This window comes from Salmo salar, chromosome 12 (genome assembly GCF_965601325.2).
Source record: "Salmo salar chromosome 12, fSalSal1, whole genome shotgun sequence".
NCBI lineage: Eukaryota > Metazoa > Chordata > Actinopteri > Salmoniformes > Salmonidae > Salmo > Salmo salar.
Genome location: NC_138302.1, coordinates 10,615,613 through 10,630,138, shown reverse-complemented (window position 1 = coordinate 10,630,138; position 14,526 = coordinate 10,615,613). Strand labels below are relative to the sequence as shown.

Below are 14,526 nucleotides of genomic sequence, written 5' to 3'. Positions count from 1 at the left end.
AGTAACCGAAAGGTTACAAAATCAAGTCTCTGAGCTGACAAGGTAAAAATCTGTCGTTCTGCCCCTGAACAAGGCAGTTAACCCACTGTTCCTAGGCTGTCATTGAAAATAAGAATTTGTTCTTAACTGACTTGCCTAGTTAAATAAAGGTAAAAAATAAAAACACCTGGGAACCGCCCTGCTACACAATGCTGCCATAAGCTTGACACCTGTAACAACGTATTGTATTCAGCACAAAAGATTGTACAGGATAATTTATATATCCTAACATCACTTAGGCAAAGACTCAACATCAAAGAACAGACAACGACTCTTCTGTTTCACCACTCATAACACCGTCTGTGTCGCAAACAAGCGACGAGCGTCACAAACACCAGGAATCTTCGCCTTCAGTTGGTCAACTTTCACATTTACTGCTACCTCAGTAATAACTCCCTTCACATTTACTGCTACCTCAGTAATAACTCCCTTCACATTTACTGCTACCTCAGTAATAACTCCCTTCACATTTACTGCAACCTCAGTAATAACTCCCTTCACATTTACTGCTACCTCAGTAATAACTCCCTTCACATTTACTGCTACCCCAGTAATAACTCCTTTCAATGGTGTTCTTTTCTTGAGAGTAAAAACAATTCACATCTCGTCTCCATTTGTTTAACGCGGAGCACCTGCTCCCTCTGACCAGCAGAAACACAAACAATCATCATAAGACCACTTCTGGTTACCCTCACTGACTCCACAGCATCCAACTCTGTTTTCACCCACCCTGAAACCACTAATGGATCAGCCAAAAGGCAGGGGTCCCAACTTTTTCTAAAACTTCACTCCTACTGTCACAGACTCATCTTCATCCTGACCCTCTGCGCTCGGGCTCCGAGAACTTCACCACACCTACCATCTCCGATACTTCGCCCTCATTCTTATTTCTCCTCCTGTCTTCAGCTCACTCTACTTTCTACCATTCGTCAGTTTTAATTCATTTCTACCAGAATGTCACGTGTGCAACCAGAACTCTAGACCACTTTCACTCCACATACAAAGCTCTCCCTCGCCCTCCATTTGTTAGACTTCAGTGCAGCTTTTGACATTATCGATCATAGTCTGCTGCTGGAAAAACGTATGTGTTATGGCTTTACACCCCCTGTTTTAATATGGATAAAGAGTTACTTGTCTAACAGAACACAGAGGGTGTTCTTTAATGGAAGCCTCTCAAATATAATCCAGGTAGAATCAGGAATTCCCCAGGGTAGCTGTTTAGGCCCCTTGCTTTTTTCAATCTTTACTAACAACATGCCACTGACTTTGAGTAAAGCCAGTGTGTCTATGTATGCAGATGACTCAACACTATACACGTCAGCTACTACAGTGACTGAAATGACTGCAACACTTAACAAAGAGCTGCAGTTAGTTTTGGAATGGGTAGCAAGGAATAAGTTAGTCCTAAATATTTCCAAAACTAAAAGCATTGTATTTGGGACAAATCATTCACTAAACCCTAAACCTCAACTACATCTTGTAATGAATAATGTGGAAATTGAGCAAGTGACTAAACTGATTGGAGTAACCCTGGATTGTAAACTGTCATGGTCAAAACATATTGATACAAGTGTAGCTAAGACGAGGAGAAGTCTGTCCATAATAAAGCGCCTCTCTGCCTTCTTAACAACACTATCAACAAGGCAGGTCCTACAGGCCCTGATTTTGTCACACCTGGACTACTGTTCAGTAGTGTGATCAGGTGCCACAAAGAGGGATTTGAGAAAATTGCCGTTTGCTCAGAACAGGGCAACACGGCTGGCCCTTAAAAGTACACGGAGAGCTAACATTAATGACATGCATGTCAATCTCTCATGGCTCAAAGTGGAAGAGAGATTGTCTTCATCATTAATTGTTTTTGTAAGAGGTGTTGACAAGCTGAATGTACCGAGCTGTCTGTTTAAAATACTGGCACACAGCTCGGACACCCATGTATACCCACAAGACATGCCACCAGAGGTCTCTTCACAGTCCCCAAGTCCAGAACAGACTATGGGAGGCACACAATACTACATAGAGCCATGACTACATGGAACTCTGGAACTCTGTTCCACATCAGGTAACTGATACAAGCAGTAGAATCAGATTTTAAAAACTGGTGAAAATACATCTTATGGAACAACGGGGACTGTGAAGAGACACACACAAAGGTACAGACACATCCATACGCACACATTGTGATATTGTTGTATGGTCGTATTGAACATTTTGTGTTGTGGATATGTGGTGGTGTAGGGATGTTATATGATGTACGGTTTTATCTTTAGTTCATTCAGTACAAACATAGTTCACTGTTTTACCTTTTGTTTTATATGTAATGTGGGTGCTTTGGTGTTTGGACCCCAGGAAGAGTAGCTACCTTGGCAGCAGCTAATGGGGATCCCTAATAAATACAAATACAACATTTGGCAAATCTAACCATAATTCAAGCCATGGATTACAGGTAACATCCGCACCGAGCTAAAGGCTAGAGCTGCCACTTTCAAGGAGCGGGACAACACTGAAGCATGCATGAGAGCACCAGCTGTTCCAGATGACTGTGTGATCACGCTTTCCGTAGCCGATGTGAGCAAGACCTATAAACAGGTCAACATTCACAAAGCTGCGGGGCCAGACAGATTACCAGGACATCTACTCAAAGCATACGCGGACCAACTAGCAAGTGTCCTCACTGACATTGGACAGGTTGAATGAGTTGGCGTGTCCAAACTTTTGACTGGTACTGAATATACTTGGCTGTGTCAGAGGAAGGCCCAAAAAATTGTCAAAGACTTTTGTCACCCAAGTCATAGACTGTTCTCTCTGCTACCGCATGGAAAATGGTACCGGAGCGCCAAGTCTATGTCCAAAAGGCTCCTTATCAGCTTCTACCACCAAGCCATAAGACTACTGAACAATTAATCAAATGGCCTTCCGGACTATTTACATTGACCCCCCTCCTTTATTTTTACACTGCTGCTACTCGCTGCTTATTATCTATGCATAGTCACTTTGCCCCTACCTACATGTACAAATTACCTCGACTAACCTGTAACCCCGCACATTGACTCGGTACTGGTACCCCCTGTGTATAGCCTCGTTATTGCTATGTAATTTTCTTGTGTTACTTTTTGAATATTTTTTTTTACTTTAGTTTATTTAGTAAATATTTTTCTTGAACTACATTGTTGGTTAAGGGCTTGTAAGTAAGTATTTCACAGTAAGGTCTACTACACCTGTTGCATTCGGCGCATGTGACAAATATAGTGCAGCATTTGGTAGATGCCAGGTGCAGAGAGAGGCTAGAGAGGCTCAGAGATATAGAATTAGTCATGATGTATCGTATGCAGAGGCTGTTAAGACAGATTGGTGGAACTGCAGTGAGGACTGATGGAACAACTGGACCTAATGTTGGTTGTGTTTCTGCTGGTCCTGGCTGGTGTTTCTGCTGGTTTGGAGGCCTGTTCAGAAATCTTGCTCTCATGAATGTTTGGTGTCAAGGACACTTTGACAATGAATAAAGTTGACTTCATAGCTTTTATTGGTACGGTTATCAATACAACTCGGGTTGTGGAAAGAAGAAATGCCAGATTGAAGGTTATTGTGGAGACATAGAGATATTGGGTGTAACAGATGTTACATTTGAAATGGTTCTTGACATGCTGAACAATACTAAGGGGGGAGTGTCTCAGCATGATATACATACAGTTTAATGGGGTAGGAGGGTTGGGGAGTGTTTTTTGGGGGAGGGGGGTGGTAGAAGTTAGTATTTTTGATGTTATGATATTTTCATGGTGGTACAGAATTGGGAAGATCATGATTAATCGTACATTCCTGCACAGTAGGTGGCGGCATGCACTTAAACGTTTGTTTGCGGACCGCCATGACGCCATAGAAAAATATTAACTGGTGGTGGCAGTTAGGCAGAATGAGTCGGCAGCAGAGTCTAGTATGGACCGGAAGTTAGACCGGAAGGAGGAAATGACTAATGTAGCTAGCTGGTAGCTAACCATGAATATGTTATTTAGTGTACAGGTAAATATAGTCAATAATTCCTCAGGTTTCTATCAAACTGTAACGTTAGTAACAAGCTAGTGTCTCAAAGAGCCTTCTGCTGATTTGAGGTAATGCGGATAGACAGAAGAATCTAACCCGGAAGATAGCCGGGAAGAAAGAAGATGCTTATGTTGATAGCTAGCTTAGTTTGGTAGTGTGTAAAATGTGTCCGATATCGTTTGATGTCGTTTAAATTAGACTTTGATATTGCCCAACTCGGACTATATACGTGGAACTAGCGATGTTTTCAACGACCATTTCATACAGTTTTGCTATCTGGTCTAGGAAAGTAAATTATCGCTACCGTTGGCCTAAATAGTTAGCTAACTGAGTTGTATGGAAAGTAATCCGCTAGATAATGTGGCCTCGTGGTGAACTGTCGGGGATTTGAGAAGAATCTGCTTTAGTTTAATTCAGTGACCCAAAACGTTCATAGGAAACTATTTCTGAAGAATTCACGATGAATGAGGTGAGAATGTCTATAGCTAATGCTAAACCAGTCGGGATGGCTATGCCTAAAGTATCAGCTAGTTTGCTAATTCATTTAGCTATTTATTAAAGCTTCAATTAGTAGTTGAAACAATCACAAAGCGTCTTGCCTCCCCTCTTTAAAGCTAATAAAGAAGCTGAGGGGTGGGCTGAAGAAGTGTAACCACTCTCAAATTCATAAACAGGGCTATGGACTGACCATCCATGATATCAAAATGATAGTTTTAACCATGTTTTGAGGTTATACAGTGTTTGTTTACATTTACTTTGTTTACAAACATTGGAGTAAAACAAGTTTATATTTTGGGTTCTGATGGGGAACCACAGAATGGGTCAATGGGTATATATAACTAATTCATTCTTATTCTTTGTTTTAGGATTCTGCTGACCCATCCAACCCCCTTCTCTCCTGCTCCACTGAACCTAATCCTCCAGAGTCACTGGTTCCTGACTCTAACCATAGTGAAATACCCAGATTTAACATTGTAGTCAAGGAGGAGGAAGACTGGGACATGGATAATACTGGTAAATAAACATGCTTAATTAATGAAATCTCAGAGATTATACAGTTCCATTCCATATATAGCAGTTTAATTGGTAACACTTTATTTGGATAGTCCACCTGTAGTTTTGTACAGACTATCAGTAGCATGTCAACTAATACATTTACATTGTAGTAGTTTAGCAGACTCTGATCCAGAGTCACTACAGTAGTGAGTCATTTAGCAGACTCTGATCCAGAGTTACTACAGTAGTGAGTCATTTAGCAGACTCTCTGATCCAGAGCCACTACAGTAGTGAGTCATTTAGCAGTCTCTGATCCAGAGCCACTACAGTAGTGAGTCATTTAGCAGACTCTCTGATCCAGAGCCACTACAGTAGTGAGTCATTTAGCAGACTCTCTGATCCAGAGCCACTACAGTAGTGAGTCATTTAGCAGACTCTCTGATCCAGAGCGACTTACAGTTAGTTACTTTTTCACACCTTTTTTTGTACTTGTCCTCCGTGGGAATTGAACCACAACCCTGGCATTACAAGTGCCATGACCTGCCACCTGAGCAAACTATCAACCAGCCCTAACCTTACCCTTATTCTAAACATAACCCTTGGCCTAACCTTACCCTTATTCTAAACATAACCCTGGACCTAACCTTACCCTTATTCTAAACATAACCCTAACCGTAACCTTGGCAAGCAGTTGCTTATCAACAGATAGTGTGACCATCTGTATAGCAGCTTCAGATGGACTATCTGTTTAATTCAATATCACCTGTACATAGCCCATCTGTAAATAGCCCATCCAACTACCTCATCCCCATATTGTTTTTTTTTTCTTCTCCTTTGCACCCCAGTATCTCTACTTGCACATTCATCTTCTGCACATCTACCATTCCAGTGTTTAATTGCTAAATTGTAGTTACTTCGCAACTATGGCCTATTTATTGCCTTACCTCCCTAATCTTACCTCATTTGCACATACTGTATATAGACTTTTCTATGTATGTTTGTTTATTCCATGTGTAACTCTGTGTTGTTGTTTGTGTTGCACTGCTTTGCTTTATCTTGGCCAGGTCACAGTTGTAAATGAGAACTTGTTTTCAACTGGCCTACCTGGTTAAATAAAGGTGAAATAAAAAATAATAATAATTTAAAAAGGGAGATAGGCCATAGAGGCGAAATAATTACAATTTAGCATTAATACTGGAGTGATGGATGTGCAGATGTGCAATTATGTTTATATCCTGTTTTACTGACTTCATATGTATATACTTTATTCTAGTCAATGGTCATCCTATGTAACTACTGCTGTACACACCTTTTCTATTCATATACTGTCCATATTGTCTATACACACCATCCTATGTAACTACTGCTGTACACACCTTTTCTATTCATATACTGTCTATACACACCATCCTATGTAACTAATGCTGTACACACCTTTTCTATTCATATACTGTCCATACTGTCTATACACACCATCCTATGTAACTACTGCTGTACACACCTTTTCTATTCATATACTGTCTATACACACCATCCTATGTAACTACTGCTGTACACACCTTTTCTATTCATATACTGTCTATACACACCATCCTATATAACTACTGCTGTACACACGTTCTCTATTCATATACTGTCCATACTGTCTATACATACCATAATATATATATTCCGGACTGTTCTGATACATTTTGGTGGGATTTGTATGTATTATTAGGTAATACTGCACTGTTGGAGCTAGAAACATAAGCATTTAGCTGCACCTGCTATAATAACGGCAGAATACTGTGTACACAACCAATAATATTTGATTTGATTTGGAGGTTTAAAATATCCCTCTGGTGATTAGCTTAGGGCTAACTGTGCCAGGTTATCTCATGGGAAAAGCTAACATGTAGCATTTTCGGGAAAAGTATGGACCCTATAATTTTACAATATTTATTTTCTGTTAAGTCAGGAACAAACATTTTGACTTAGTCAGGGTTTTGACTAATTTGAGTTAATCCATACTCATGTCTTTACCACAGCAGAGAGACCTGACCACTGCTCTGAGAGCGAAGGGAGTCCCTCTACATCAGGACTACCTGAACAACACCAGGGGAATCACACAGCTAAGAAGATTCACTTTTGTTCAGTGTGTGGAAAAAACTGTCACAAGTTATCAAAACTACAAATACATATGAGAACTCACACAGGAGAAAAACCTTACTCCTGCTCTGTCTGTGGGAAGCAATTCAGTGAGAAAGGAAACCTGAAAAAACACCAGACGTTGCACACAGGAGAGAAACTGTACAGTTGCTTCGTGTGTGGGGAGAGTTTTTCTTCATCGTCAAATCTTACCAAACACCAGAGAACACACACAGGAGAGAGTCAAGTGTCTGTAGCTGTAGAAGAGTGTGGTCTTTCACCAGCACTGGTTATTAAAGTGAAAGAGGAGGAAGAGGATCCTGCTTTTGGTAAGTTAAAGGGACTTATTCTGTAAGGGCATGAATTGCAAAACATTTGTTTTTATCAATCTTTGCATTACTTTGTTATTCTAAGGGAAAAATATATATAGTTACAGTTCCACATTTTTGAATAGTTTGTCCATCCCATCTTATCCCACAGCAGAGAGACATGACCACTGCTCTGAGAGCGAAGGGAGTCCCTCTACATCAGGACTACCTGAACAACACCAGGGGAATCACACAGCTAAGAAGATTCACTTTTGTTCAGTGTGTGGAAAAAACTGTCACAAGTTATCAAAACTACAAATACATATGAGAACTCACACAGGAGAAAAACCTTACTCCTGCTCTGTCTGTGGGAAGCAATTCAGTGACAAAGGAAACCTGAAAAAACACCAGACAGTGCACACAGGAGAGAAGCTGTACAGTTGCTTCGTGTGCGGGGAGAGTTTCTCTTCATCGTCAATTCTTACCAAACACCAGAGAACACACACAGGAGAGAGTCATGGTCTGACACCAGCACTGGTTATTAAAGTGAAAGAGGAGGAAGAGGATCCTGCTTTTGGTAAGTTTAAGGTACTTATTCTGTAAGGGCATGAATTGCCAAACCGTTTTATTTTTATCAATCATTGCATCACTTTCAGTTATTCAAAGAAAAAAACATATATAGTTCCACATTATGCATTGTTTATCCATCCCATCTTATCCCACAGCAGAGAGACATGACCACTGCTCTGACAGTGAAGGGAGTCCCTCTACATCAGGACTACCTGAACAAAACCAGGGGAATCACACAGCTAAGAAGATTCACTTTTGTTCAGTGTGTGGAAAAAACTGTCAGAAGTTATCAAAACTACAAATACATATGAGAACTCACACTGGAGAAAAACCTTACTCCTGCTCTGTTTGTGGGAAGCAATTCAGTGACAAAGGAAACCTGAAAAAACACCAGACGGTGCACACAGGAGAGAAGCTGTACAGTTGCTCCGTGTGTGGGGAGAGTTTTTCTTCATCGTCAAATCTTACCAAACACCAGAGAACACACACAGGAGAGAGTCAAGTGTCTTTAGCTGTAGAAGTGTGTGGTCTTTCACCAGCACTGGTTATTAAAGTGAAAGAGGAGGAAGAGGATCCTGCTTTTGGTAAGTTAAAGGGCTTGAATTGCAAAAATGTTTTTTTAATAATTTTTTATATTACTTTCAGTTATTCAAAGGAAAAAAATATTTTGTGACAGTTCCACATTTTTGCATAGTTTATCCATCCCATCTTATCCCACAGCAGAGAGACATGACCATTGCACTGACAGTGAAGTGACTCCCTCTACATCAGGAGAACCTAAACAAAAACAGGAGAATCACACAGCAAAGAGCTCCCACTGCTGTTCAGTGTGTGGAAGAGATTGCCAAAAGCTATCTTCACTACTAATACACATGAGAATACACACAGGAGAAAAGCCATACCCTTGCTCTGTGTGTGGAAAGCAGTTCCGTGTAAAAAGACATCTTCAAGACCACCAGAAAGTGCACACTGGAGAGAAACCTTACGTCTGCTCCAAATGTGACAAGAGGTTTGGTTTCGCCTCAGCCTTGAAAAGGCACCAGTGGTTACACGCAGAAGAGAAACCTTACTCCTGCTCTGTGTGTGGGAAGGGTTTCGGCCGTCCAGATCAGTTAAAGGACCACTCTCTGCAACACGCAGGGAAACCCCACTGCTGTTCTGTGTGTGGGAAGTGTTTCAGCCGTCCAGATCAGTTAAAGGACCACTCTCTGCAACATGCAGGGAAACCCCACTACTGTTCTGTATGTGGGAAGTGTTTCAGTGAGAAGGGGTTTCTTGAAGACCACCAGTCAGTGCACACTGGAGAGAAACGACACCCTTGCCCTGTCTGCAAGAAGAGTTTTGTAAGATTAGCCGGCCTTAAAGTCCACCACAGATATCATACAGGAGAGAAACCTTACAGCTGCACTAAATGCGGCCAGAGCTTCATTAGTTCTCAAAAACTTCAGAGACACCAGAAAACTCATGCTGGTTTACCACCTGTTGAGTTTCAAAACCCTGTTACAATTGAAGGAGAGAGGGAGGGAGAAGATGAGGAAGTTGGTGGTCTGATTAATTCAGATGGAGAAGAGGTTGGTTGGGATCTTCATTGTCTCGGTAAGTGGAAGCAGAACAGCCATTAGTTACATTAATACAATATTGACTGTGAATGAACATCGCTCTTTTATTTAAAAATCCAATGCGGCCATTTTTAACTCCATATGAAATCATTTCTGGGTAGAAATTAAGTACCTTGCTGTGATTATTTTTGACCATTTTAATTGAAAACAAACAAAAATAGCTTCTTAGTAGATAAGAGCAATATCTCAAGCAAGAATTTTGCTAGGACTGTCTGGGAGTTGTCTGAGTAGGGAGGGGAAAACTGAAAATGACCTGTTATTAGCAGAGAGGTTTGGAACTCTCTTTCTTATTGGTCTGCTAACTACTACTACCTGGTGATGTCACCAGGCAGGCCAAAACTCCATCCCACCAAAACAGCCTGAAATTTCAAATTCAAACAGCTCTTACACTAAAAGGGTATTATCATCATTTCACAGTATTTTTCCAACCTCATAGTGTGTTAATGTGTATAAAAGACAGGAAATCACATTTTTGACTGCATTAGACCTTTTAACCTATGTTTTCTCATTCACACAGACGAGAGTTCGGAGGGGAGAGCCTCTACATCAGGAGAACCTAAAGAAACCTAGGGGAATCTCAAAGCTCAGAGATACAGTTGCTCTGTGTGTGGGAAAGACTGGCAACGGATATTTGATCGGAAAAGACAAATGACAATGCACACAGGAGAGAAATCGTACAGCTGTTCTGTTTGTGGGAAGAGATTTAGACAAGCAGACCTTGTGAAACAACACCTCTGGACACACAAAGGAGACACAGGGGAGAAACCTTAACCCTGTTCTGTCTGTGGGAAGGCTTTAGCAAGATCATCAGACCTTTAAAATGCACAATAGAGTTCACACAGAAGAGAAACCTTACAGCTGTGCTGAATGTGGCCAGAGCTTTTTGCCATAGTTTGTACATTTGCGTTGTTATATTGCTTATATAGGTCTATCTCATTAGTAGCTTAGTCATAATTTTAGGTCATGTAAGAATGATGCATTTAATTGTTTTCCCTTACTTTGTGTATAATTATCTCTAGTGATTTTCTCCATGAGGGTGGTGAAGACCCAACAACATATTATATTATAGTATCCCTTCCTCGTAACCATGTTTGCCAGTGACAGTCTCTTCCCATTCAAATATTTTTGTTCATTAAAAAGTTCAGTAATATACCCATGTAATTCCAGCTCATATTGTGAGGGTTGTTTTCTCAATGCTTTTTCAGTGCGTCTGTCTTATCTATAAAAGGGAATCCTCGTGATTGTATTGTCCTTTCTTTTTAGACCACTTAGGCCTAATAAAATACTTCAAATAGTAGGCTAACCGCTGAGTCTGGGTTTTTGTTTTTTCTGTGGTGACTAAAGAAGAGTAAAAGTTATTAAGGCCTCAACATCATCTGAATTTCTGTCGCTGTCCATTTTGGGATTGCTGAATGAATAGGCCTACCTCATCGCAGCTCGTTTTCTTATACAGTTGCTTATACTTAAGAGCAAAGTGTTGATTATAAAAGAACAATCATTTGTGAATTTACTGAATGTGAATGTAATAATGTGTGTGTGTGTATGGCTTCAAAAGTTAAAACTCATGTCGACATTCAATATGATTGAAGGAGAATGCTGTTCTAACCCTGTTACACAAATCCACAAGGAGTCATTAGAAACCATCCTTATTGAAGGAGAATGCTGTTCTTACCCAGTTACACAAATCCACAAGGAGTCATTAGAAACCATCCTTATTGAAGGAGAATGCTGTTCTTACCCAGTTACACAAATCCACAAGGAGTCATTAGAAACCATCCTTATTGAAGGAGAATGCTGTTCTAACCCTGTTACACAAATCCACAAGGAGTCATTAGAAACCATCCTTATTGAAGGAGAATGCTGTTCTTACCCTGTTACACAAATCCACAAGGAGTCATTAGAAACCATCCTTATTGAAGGAGAATGCTGTTCTTACCCTGTTACACAAATCCACAAGGAGTCATTAGAAACCATCCTTATTGAAGGAGAATGCTGTTCTTACCCTGTTACACAAATCCACAAGGAGTCATTAGAAACCATGATTATTGAAGGAGAATGCTGTTCTTACCCTGTTAAGCAAATCCACAAGGAGTCATTAGAAACCATCCTTATTGAAGGAGAATGCTGTTCTTACCCAGTTACACAAATCCACAAGGAGTCATTAGAAACCATCCTTATTGAAGGAGAATGCTGTTCTAACCCTGTTACACAAATCCACAAGGAGTCATTAGAAACCATGATTATTGAAGCCAGTCGGCCATCAGCTCCACTCTCGGAAAGATTCATGTGTAGACCCTAAACGTTTGTGGGCAACGTTTGTCACCGTTTGTAGTTAATTTAATGTATTGTTTACAGTTATAGTGTAGTGGCTTTGCTGTCATTCATCAAAAAAATAAACAAATGTTTTCCCCAACAAGGTTGACATGCTGAAATCACCACTGGACAACACTGGTATTGAAAGCTGTAGCTACACGTTGCATGTTGTCCATGATGAACATGTTTATATATCCAATGGATCTTTTAAATGTCCACGGTAACAGAGAGCAGGAGGTGCCATTTGACAGAGAAGCCTTGAGTGACAGAATGGACTCTTTCTCGTGAATGTCCAAGCCCCCTGATTACCTCAACCAATCATGGCTTCTTCTTCGATAAGGTTTGAAGGCGGTTGTCATCCAGTAAATGTTGCATTACCGCCAGCTACTGGACTGAAGCATAACGCCCTTATACTTTGCAGGAAAAATATAAACAAATACCCTATCCCATCTAACACTCAGTAAAATAAAAAAGGAAACACCACCCTACTCAATATTTATCTATGTAAATCTATTTACTTCAGGTCAACAGCCTGAAAGGATGGGACACCACCACTTAACACACCCTGTAACTCTGATGTCAAGTCTCACACACCCAAATACCTCTGCAGCTGCCACCACAACCTCTATTTTCTGCGATTACGTTCCATCCCTGCAATACAGTTGATAACCATTGCTATAAATTCTAAAAATCTAATCTTACTTAACCATATACAGTACCAGTCAAAAGTGTGGACACACCTACTCATTACAGGCCTTTTCTTTATTTTTACTATTTTCTACATTGTAGAATAATAGTGAAGACATCAAAACTATGAAATGACACATATGGAATCATGTAGTAACCAAAAAAGTGTTAAATAGATTTGAGAGTTTTGAGATTCTTCAAAGTAGCCACCCTGTGCTTTGCTGATGGGGTTGCACACTCTTGGCATTCTCTCAACCAGCTTCATGAGGAATGTTTTTCCAACAGTCTTGAAGGAATCCCCACATATGCTGAGCACTTGTTGGCTGCTTTTCCTTCACTCTACAGTCCATCTCATCCCAAACCATCTCAATTGGGTTGAGGTCAGGTGATTGTGGAGGCCAGGTCATCTGATGGAGCACTCCATCACTCTCCTTCTTTGTCAAATAGCCCTTAACTGGCTACAGTACAATCTCAGTACAATCAGCACGAACCCCTGGGGATGAAGCACTCAACAGTGCATCCCACCTGTAAAGCAGCTGCTGCCCAGCTTGCAGCCTCCTTCTTCTTCTCTCGTATATTGGCAATTATAAACTGGGTGGTTTGAGCCCTGAATTCTGATTGGCTCAAAGCCATGGTATATCAGACCGTATACCACGGGTATGACAAACCATTTAGTTTTACTGCTCTAATTACATTGGTAACCAGTTTATAACAGCAATAAGGCTCCTCAGGGGTTTGTGATATATGGCCAGTATACCACAGCTAATGTCTGTGTCCAGGTACTCCGCGTTGCGTCGTACATAAGACCAGCCCTTAGCCGTTGTATATTGGCCATATACCACACCTCATCGGGCCTTATTGCTTAATTGCAGAATTTAATGGGCATCCTGCCACCAACTGTGCGGGATGGAAACAGGATTCTCCCCCAGAAAACTGAACAAACAACCAAAAAGTACCTAGAATAAACAAAATCCCTACACAGGCTCAAGGGGATCCTGGGAGGGCGGGCCGTCTTCCGGCAAGTCTTTCGTTGTAAAAAGTCCCTGATACTTTTCTGCCGCATCCACAATAATGTCCAGTTTCTTAGACTTCTTTGAGACTTGAGTCGTACAGTTTATAACTGTGGCAATGAACGCCACAAAATCTACCTTTTTAACACACCGGATATGTTTTGACTGGCAGCAAATATTTACTACAGGCTGTGGTGCGTCCACTACCATATCTTCACACACATCACTTGTTTTCTCAATTCTTTTAATCGCCTCTGCATAGGAGATTTGATTGGTCGCTCTAACTTTTGCCACCTCAATCTCCTTCACCCTTACAGGACACTCCAGGAACTCAGGATCGTGATCCCCACCACAATTGCAACACCGTCGTCCTTCTACACACCGTTCTTCATTATACTCCGCCAGTCTGCACACACTTGAAACATGGCCAAATCCTTTACAGTGCTTCGTCTGCAGTGGTTTGGGAATGAAAGCTCTTACAGTGTATCTGACATAACCAAGCTTCACATGTGTAGGTAGATGCTCTTCATCATAAAACAACAGGACCGACAGACTTTCTTCTGTTTCTCCATTCACCCAGCGGGTCAGACGCCGGACACCAACCATACCCAGGAATTCTCTTCATGTATTCAACTTGAACATCCGTCTTCACCCCAGATGACTCCTCTGACAGGTGTTCTACTCCCAAGTTCAAAGCACGATACTTCTGTTGTTCTGGATTCTCTTGAAGCCCACTGCAAACTTCCTCTGTTCTTCAGAAACACAACGAATCAAAATAAGACCACTCCTGGTCGCTCTGACAGACTCCACTTTTCCCAATGT

The 14,526-nt window shown here is 41.0% G+C and overlaps 1 non-coding gene across 3 annotated transcripts; it reads left to right on the top strand.

Annotated features, from left to right (window-relative positions):
• Window positions 1-3,942: 3,942 nt before the first annotated feature.
• On the top strand, window positions 3,943-10,997 carry LOC106564128 (uncharacterized). 3 transcript variants are annotated; one of them, XR_014379590.1, is made up of 7 exons: window positions 3,943-4,053; window positions 4,941-5,088; window positions 7,098-7,526; window positions 7,678-8,082; window positions 8,234-8,659; window positions 8,796-9,671; window positions 10,212-10,997. It is a non-coding gene; the product is annotated as an uncharacterized LOC106564128 (transcript). The 3 variants fall into 3 exon arrangements; XR_014379588.1 differs by having other exon boundaries at window positions 3,952-4,543; XR_014379589.1 differs by having other exon boundaries at window positions 3,952-4,543; window positions 8,231-8,659.
• Window positions 10,998-14,526: the final 3,529 nt, after the last annotated feature.